The sequence below is a fragment of the Arachis hypogaea genome, chromosome 15 (assembly GCF_003086295.3).
Source record: "Arachis hypogaea cultivar Tifrunner chromosome 15, arahy.Tifrunner.gnm2.J5K5, whole genome shotgun sequence".
In the NCBI taxonomy this organism is placed as follows: domain Eukaryota; kingdom Viridiplantae; phylum Streptophyta; class Magnoliopsida; order Fabales; family Fabaceae; genus Arachis; species Arachis hypogaea.
The window spans coordinates 73,242,039-73,248,918 of record NC_092050.1 but is presented as its reverse complement, the minus strand read 5'-3'; positions in this window follow the sequence as shown (position 1 = coordinate 73,248,918).

Below are 6,880 nucleotides of genomic sequence, written 5' to 3'. Positions count from 1 at the left end.
AACTGTTTTCTCCCATATTTTTACATCAATTTACTACTTGCTTTCTAATTCTCTTAATTTAATGTTTAATGCAATTGAACTCTCGAACACCATTTTCTGCTTGTCTAACAAAGTAAATCACTCACTCATTGTTGCTTGATCCATCAATCCTTATGGGATCAATCGTCACTGTTGAGAGGAACTTTTGCGTGGTTTAAAAATTTGCGGATAAATCCTCGTTGCAAGTATAGTTTCTAAACTTTCAAAAGTCCTTTCATACAAACGTTTTGGTTATCACAAGTAACAAACCCTAAATAAATTGATAACCGAAGTATTCAAAACTCGGGTCGTCTTCTCAAGGAACTGCAGGGAAGTATGTTCTTATTATTGGCTATGGGGATTGTAAATTGGGGTTTTGAGAATGAGGAGCAAGTAATTTAAGTGGCAATTAAAGTAAATAAAGAACAAATAATTTAAATAGCAAGTGAAATAAATAAATGACTGTAAATAAACTTTTGGCAAGGTATGAGAAATTAGAGGTCCTATCCTGGCTATTCTTATCAATGATGATAATAATTGAATCTTAATTCCACTTTGTTAGCCTTTACTAAGATAAAGGAAGGTCAAGGGATTAATTGGATTGATCTTCGAATCCTATTTTATTTTCTAAGAAAAGATTGGAATTCTTGAAGCTCAATTCAATTAATAAAGATAACAATTATCAAGCATGTTTGAGTTTGATAGCTCCTGAGTTACTGATTTCTTAACCAAAACCAAAAGGAGAAAAGTAAATCTACTGGAATAAGAATGTCTTCAGATTGGGAATAATTGTAACTAATAAATAAAAGAAAGCAATATTAACTGAAATACCTCAAATAACATTAATCCAAAATAATAATCTGTAACATGGAAGAATTCATAAATTAAATTGCAAAAGTAAATAATCAACTAAAGTAATGAATAAAAGTAAAAGAGAAGCTTAAAGTAAAGGAACATTAAACCTGGGATCGAGAGTCACTCCCAAATTAAGAGAAATCCTAAATCCTAATCCTAAAAGAGAGAGAGAATCTCTCTCTAAACTAAATCTAAATCATGAAAACTAAAACTAAAATCGTCTCTCTATGAATGGATGCATTCCCTCACTTCATAACCTCTGGTCTATTCCTTCTGGACTTGGATTTGGGCCAAAAAGGGCTTCAGATATTGCTGGGAGCGTTTTCTGCAATTTCTAGTGCGTGGCCTCTGTCACGCGTCCGTGTGGGTCACGCGGTCGCGTCATTCGGAGCTTTTCTTGTCACGCGGTTGCGTCAGTCATGCGGCCGCGTCATATGTGTTTTGCTTAAGGCGCGCGGTCGTGTCAGTCATGCGGCCGCGTCGCTGTTGATTCGCGCTTGGCATGCGTCCGCGTCGCCCATGCGATTGTGTGGATGCCAGTTTCTTTAGAAACTCCGTTTTGTGCTTTCCTTCTATTTTTGTATGTTTCCTTTCCATCCTTTAAGTCATTCCTGCCTTAGAAGATCTGAAACTACTCAACACACTAGTCACGGCATCGAATGGAATTAAAGGTAATTAAAATAATTAGTTTTAAAGCATAGGAAACATGTTTTTCACATACATCACATAATGAGGAAGGGAAAGTAAAACTATGCAATTAATATGAATAAGTGGGTGAAGGATTGAATAAATCACTCAAACTAAGCACAAAATATATCATAAAATATGGGTTTATCAACCTCCCCACATTTTGTTGAGAGAAACTTTTGCATGGTCTAGAAATTTGCGGATAAATCCTCGTTGCAAGTATAGTTTCTAAACCTTCAAAAGTCCTTTCATACAAACGTTTTGGTTGTCACAAGTAACAAACCCCTAAATAAATTGATAATCAAAGTATTCAAACCTCGGGTCATCTTCTCAAGGAACTGCAGGAAAGTATGTTCTTATTATTGGCTATGGGGATTGTAAATTGGGGTTTTGAGAATGAGGAGCAAGTAATTTAAGTGGCAATTAAAGTAAATGAAGAACAAGTAATTTAAATAGCAAGTGAAATAAATAAATGACTGTAAATAAACTTTTGGCAAGGTATGAGAAATTAGAGGTCCTATCCTGGCTATCCTTATCAATGATGATAATAATTGAATCTTAATTCCACTTTGTTAGCCTTTACTAAGATAAAGGAAGGTCAAAGGATTAATTGGATTGATCCTCGGATCCTATTTTATTTTCTAAGAAAAGATTGGGATTCTTGAAACTCAATTCAATTAACAAAGATAACAATTATCAAGCATGCTTGAGTTTGATAGCTTCTGAGTTACTGATTTCTTAACCAAAACCAAAAGGAGAAAAGTAAATCTACTGGAATAAGAATGTCTTCAGATTGGGAATAATTGTAACTAATAAATAAAAGAAAGCAATATTAACTAAAATACCTCAAATAACATTAATCCAAAATAATAATATGTAACATGGAAGAATTCATAAATTAAATTGCAAAAGTAAATAATCAACTAAAGTAATGAATAAAAGTAAAAGAGAAGCTTAAAGTAAAGGAACATTAAACCTGGGATCGGGAGTCACTCCCAAATTAAGAGAAATCCTAAATCCTAATCCTAAAAGAGAGAGAGAATCTCTCTCTAAACTAAATCTAAATCATGAAAACTAAAACTAAAATCGTCTCTCTATGAATGGATGCATTCCGTCACTTTATAACCTCTGGTCTATGCCTTCTGGACTTGGATTTGGGCCAAAAAGGGCTTCAGAAATCGCTGGGAGCATTTTCTGCAATTTCTGGTGCGTGGCCTCTGTCACGCGTCCGCGTGGGTCACGCAGTCGCGTCATTCGGAGCTTTTCTTGTCACGCGGTCGTGTCAGTCATGCGGCCGCGTCATATGTGTTTTGCTTAAGGCGCGCGGTCGCGTCAGTCATGCGGCCGCGTCGCTGTTGATTCGCGCTTGGCATGCGTCCGCGTCGCCCATGCGATCGCGTGGATGCCAGTTTCTTTAGAAACTCCGTTTTGTGCTTTTCTTCCATTTTTGTATGTTTTCTTTCCATCCTTTAAGTTATTCCTACCTTAGAAGATCTGAAACTACTCAACACACTAGTCACGGCATCAAATGGAATTAAAGGTAATTAAAATAATTAGTTTTAAAGCATGGGAAACATGTTTTTCACATACATCACAAAATGAGGAAGGGAAAGTAAAACTATGCAATTAATATGAATAAGTGGATGAAGAATTGAATAAATCACTCAAACTAAGCACAAAATATATCATAAAATATGGGTTTATCAGTCACTCACCTGAGATATTACTTGGTATGACCTGGAGCACTTGCCGGTTAGTTTGTGGACTTTAAATTTCGCACCAAGATTTTGGCGACGTTGCCGAGGATTGACTGTGATTGACAACTATTAGTTGTTTGATCGCTTAGATTGGGCGTTTTAGCTTTACCTTTATTTAATTTGGCCCTTTAATTTTCGAAATTTATTGCTACTATTTTTCCTTAATTTTTGAAATTAAGTTTGGTGTTACCTAGTCATTTTTATTTTAATTTTCCTGTTCAATTTTTTTTTTATAAATTTCAAAATTTTCACTTTAATTTTATTTATAATCTTTGAAATTTTTGCTTTAACTATTTAGTTGTTCTATTTTATTTCTTTTACACAGGTTACCTCACTGGCAATTCTCTGCACTCTGACGTAGAGCTTCCCATCGTTTTTTGTCCTCTGTTTGTTTATGAGCAGGAACAGGAAGAAGGGACCTCTTATAGATTTTGATCCTAAACCTGAAAGGACTTTGAGGTGGCACTTGCAACAAGCTAGACTTTACAAGGCTAGTAAAAATCTCAGTGAGACCTTTGAAAAGGAAGCTGGAGATTCCACTATAGATCCCAATCATGCTGTTAATGCCAATGTGGTAAATCAGAAATGAGAATGAACAACCTAGAAGGATGCTTGGCTCATACACTGCCCCCAATCCTAATTTCTATGGAAACAGTATTGTAGTGCTTCCTATAGCTGCAAACAATTCTGAGCTGAAGCCTTAGTTAGTCACTTTGGTGCAGCAAAACTGTCAGTATCATGGACTCCCACATGAAGATCCAAAACAATTCATCTCTAACTTCCTACAGATTTGTGATACTGTAAAAATAAATGGAGTGAATCTTGAGGTTTACAAGCTCATGCTCTTTTCATTTACTGTGAAGGATAGAGCAAAGCAGTGGCTTGATTCTCAGTCCAAGGAGAGCCTGGACACTTGGGATAAGGTAGTCAATGGATTTTTTCCAAATTCTTCCCACCACATAATCTGATTAAGTTAAGGGTGGATGTTCAGACCTTTAGGCAGAGAGATGGTGAGACCGTCTATGAAGCCTGAGAGAGGTACAAGCTGATGACCAGGAAATACCTTCCTGACATATTTTCTGAATGGACCAAGCTGGAGATCTTTTATGATGGCCTCTGTGAAATGGCCAAAATGTGTTTAGACAACTCTGCAGGTGGTTCATTGCACATGAAGAAGACGCCTGAAGAGACTGCTGAGCTTATTGAGTTGGTTGCTGACAACCAACATCTTTACTCCTCTGACAAGAATCTTATGAATTCTGGGGCTCCTCAGAACAAAAGAGTCTTGGAAGTGGATATCTTGGATGCTATTCTGGCTCAGAAGAAGGTTATATCTCAACAGATCAATATGCTTACTCAATACTTGAGTGGGATGCAGGTTTCAGCTGTTAGTGCTCAGAATGCCCCTCAAGAGGCTCCATATAACATGAACGGTAGCTTCATTCAAGGTGAGAATTATGAATATGCTCAATTTCCTCCTAAACAGGTCAACTTTATGGAGAATGTGATGCGTTAGCATCTTCTCTATCTTTTTCTAGTGAATTTGCATTCAAATTGTTGAGTTTAATCAAGATTTAATTATCTTTAGCCACTATGAATGCTACTTTGAGTTGTTTACAATTTCTGTTTATTTCAGGTAGCATTTGGATGGATTTGACGGAGTTTTGTAGCAGAAAAGGAAGAAAGCGAGTGATGCTGTCAACCTCGACCTCCTTGCACTCAAATAGGAATAACTTGAGCTATAGAAGTCCAATTGATGTCATTTTAGCGGCATTAGAAAGCTAACTTCCGGGAATTTCCAACGATGTATAATAGTGCACACTTCTTCTTCAGAATTCTCGGCCTCCTCCACGTTGAACTTGAGCTTTCTCAAGTTCAGCGTGGAGTCCACATACAAAGGAGGAATCACACATTATCCATGCTGAACTTGAGAATTCCCAAGTTCAGCGTGGACTCAAGGAACTCACTCAAAGAGACACTGCCTCATCCACGCTTAACTTGAGAATTTTCAAGTTTAGCGTGGACCTTAATACACAAGTGATCCCAGCGTCCAAACTGAAGGCATTCAAAGATTTATTTTAATTTTGATTTAAGTTTATTTTATTTATAAATAGGAAAAGATAGTATTTAGTTTTAAAAAAATATATTTTACATTAATTAGGATTAGATATAAAAGAGAAAAGAATCAGCCCTTCGACCTCTCTTCTCTTCTATCTCATTCCGCAATTTACAGTTTTTCAGAATCCTAATTTTCTCTCTGAACCATGAGCAACTAAACCTCCATTGTTAAGGTTAGGAGCTCTATCTATTGTATGGATTGATACTATTATTTTTCTATTTTAATTCATGTATTAATTTTTATTTCAAGAATTATTTTCGTTCTTTATTTTATGAATTTGGGTGGAACGGAAGTATGACCCTTGTTCTAATTGATTTCTTGTATAACTTGGAAAAGCTCTTTACTTGAACAACAGCTTGAAAACAATTTCTCCTAAACTTCTAATTATCTGGATTTAACGAGATACGTGACATATAATCCTTTTTTATTTGGGTAATTAGAGTTTTTGTGGCACATAAACTAGAATTAAACTTCACCTTCTAATTGGAATTAATTGACCAAGGAATTGACAGTTGATGAATTTTAGATGAGACTAAAAAGGTCTAAGGAATTAGGGTTTAGTCACATATAGTTTGCCATGAATTGAATCTTGCATGATTAAAATAGTTAGTAAGAAAAGTCAATCTGGAAAATAGATAACTCTGAAGCCTTAATTGTTTCTCCGTATATTATTCACAACTCGTTTACTGCTTGCTTTCTAATTTACTGAATTTACTGTTTAACGCTTTTGAACTCTTAAATACCATTTTCTACTTGTGTAACTAAGTAAATTAATCAACCATTGTTGCTTAGTCCATCAATCCTCGTGGGATCGACCCTCACTCACCTGAGGTATTACTTGGTACGACCCGGTGCACTTGCCGGTTAGTTTGTAGTTTTAAATTCCGCACCAAGTTTTTGGCGCCGTTGCTGGAGAATTGATTGTGATTGACAACTACTCGTTGTTTGATTCCTTAGATTAGATCATTTTTCTTTTAATTAGTTTTATTTTAGTATTATTAATTTTTATTTTTTTTATTTGCTTATTCTTCGTTTCTTTAATTTTTCTTTTCCTTCTGTCCGTGAGAAGTTTCCCAACCCCTGTTCCCGTTTTCTTTATTTTTTTTGTACTTCCTTTTAAAATTTATTTATTTATTTATTTAAATCTCGTCATTTTTATTATTATTTTATTTCTTTTCTTTCCATTTTCAATTTTTTCTTCGTTTTACTTTGTTTCCGTTGTTTGTTATTTTTTTAACTCTTTATATTCTATTAGTTTTATTTTATTTTTGTTTTTAATTTTAAAAAAATCTAATAAAAAAAAATTTGCATCTTATATTATTTTTTCTTAATTTCTGAAATTAAGTTTGGTGTCCCCTAGTTATTTTTATTTTCTTGTTCATTTTTTTATAATTTTCGAAGTTTTTACTTCTTATTTATTTAGTTATTTTATTTTATTTCTTTT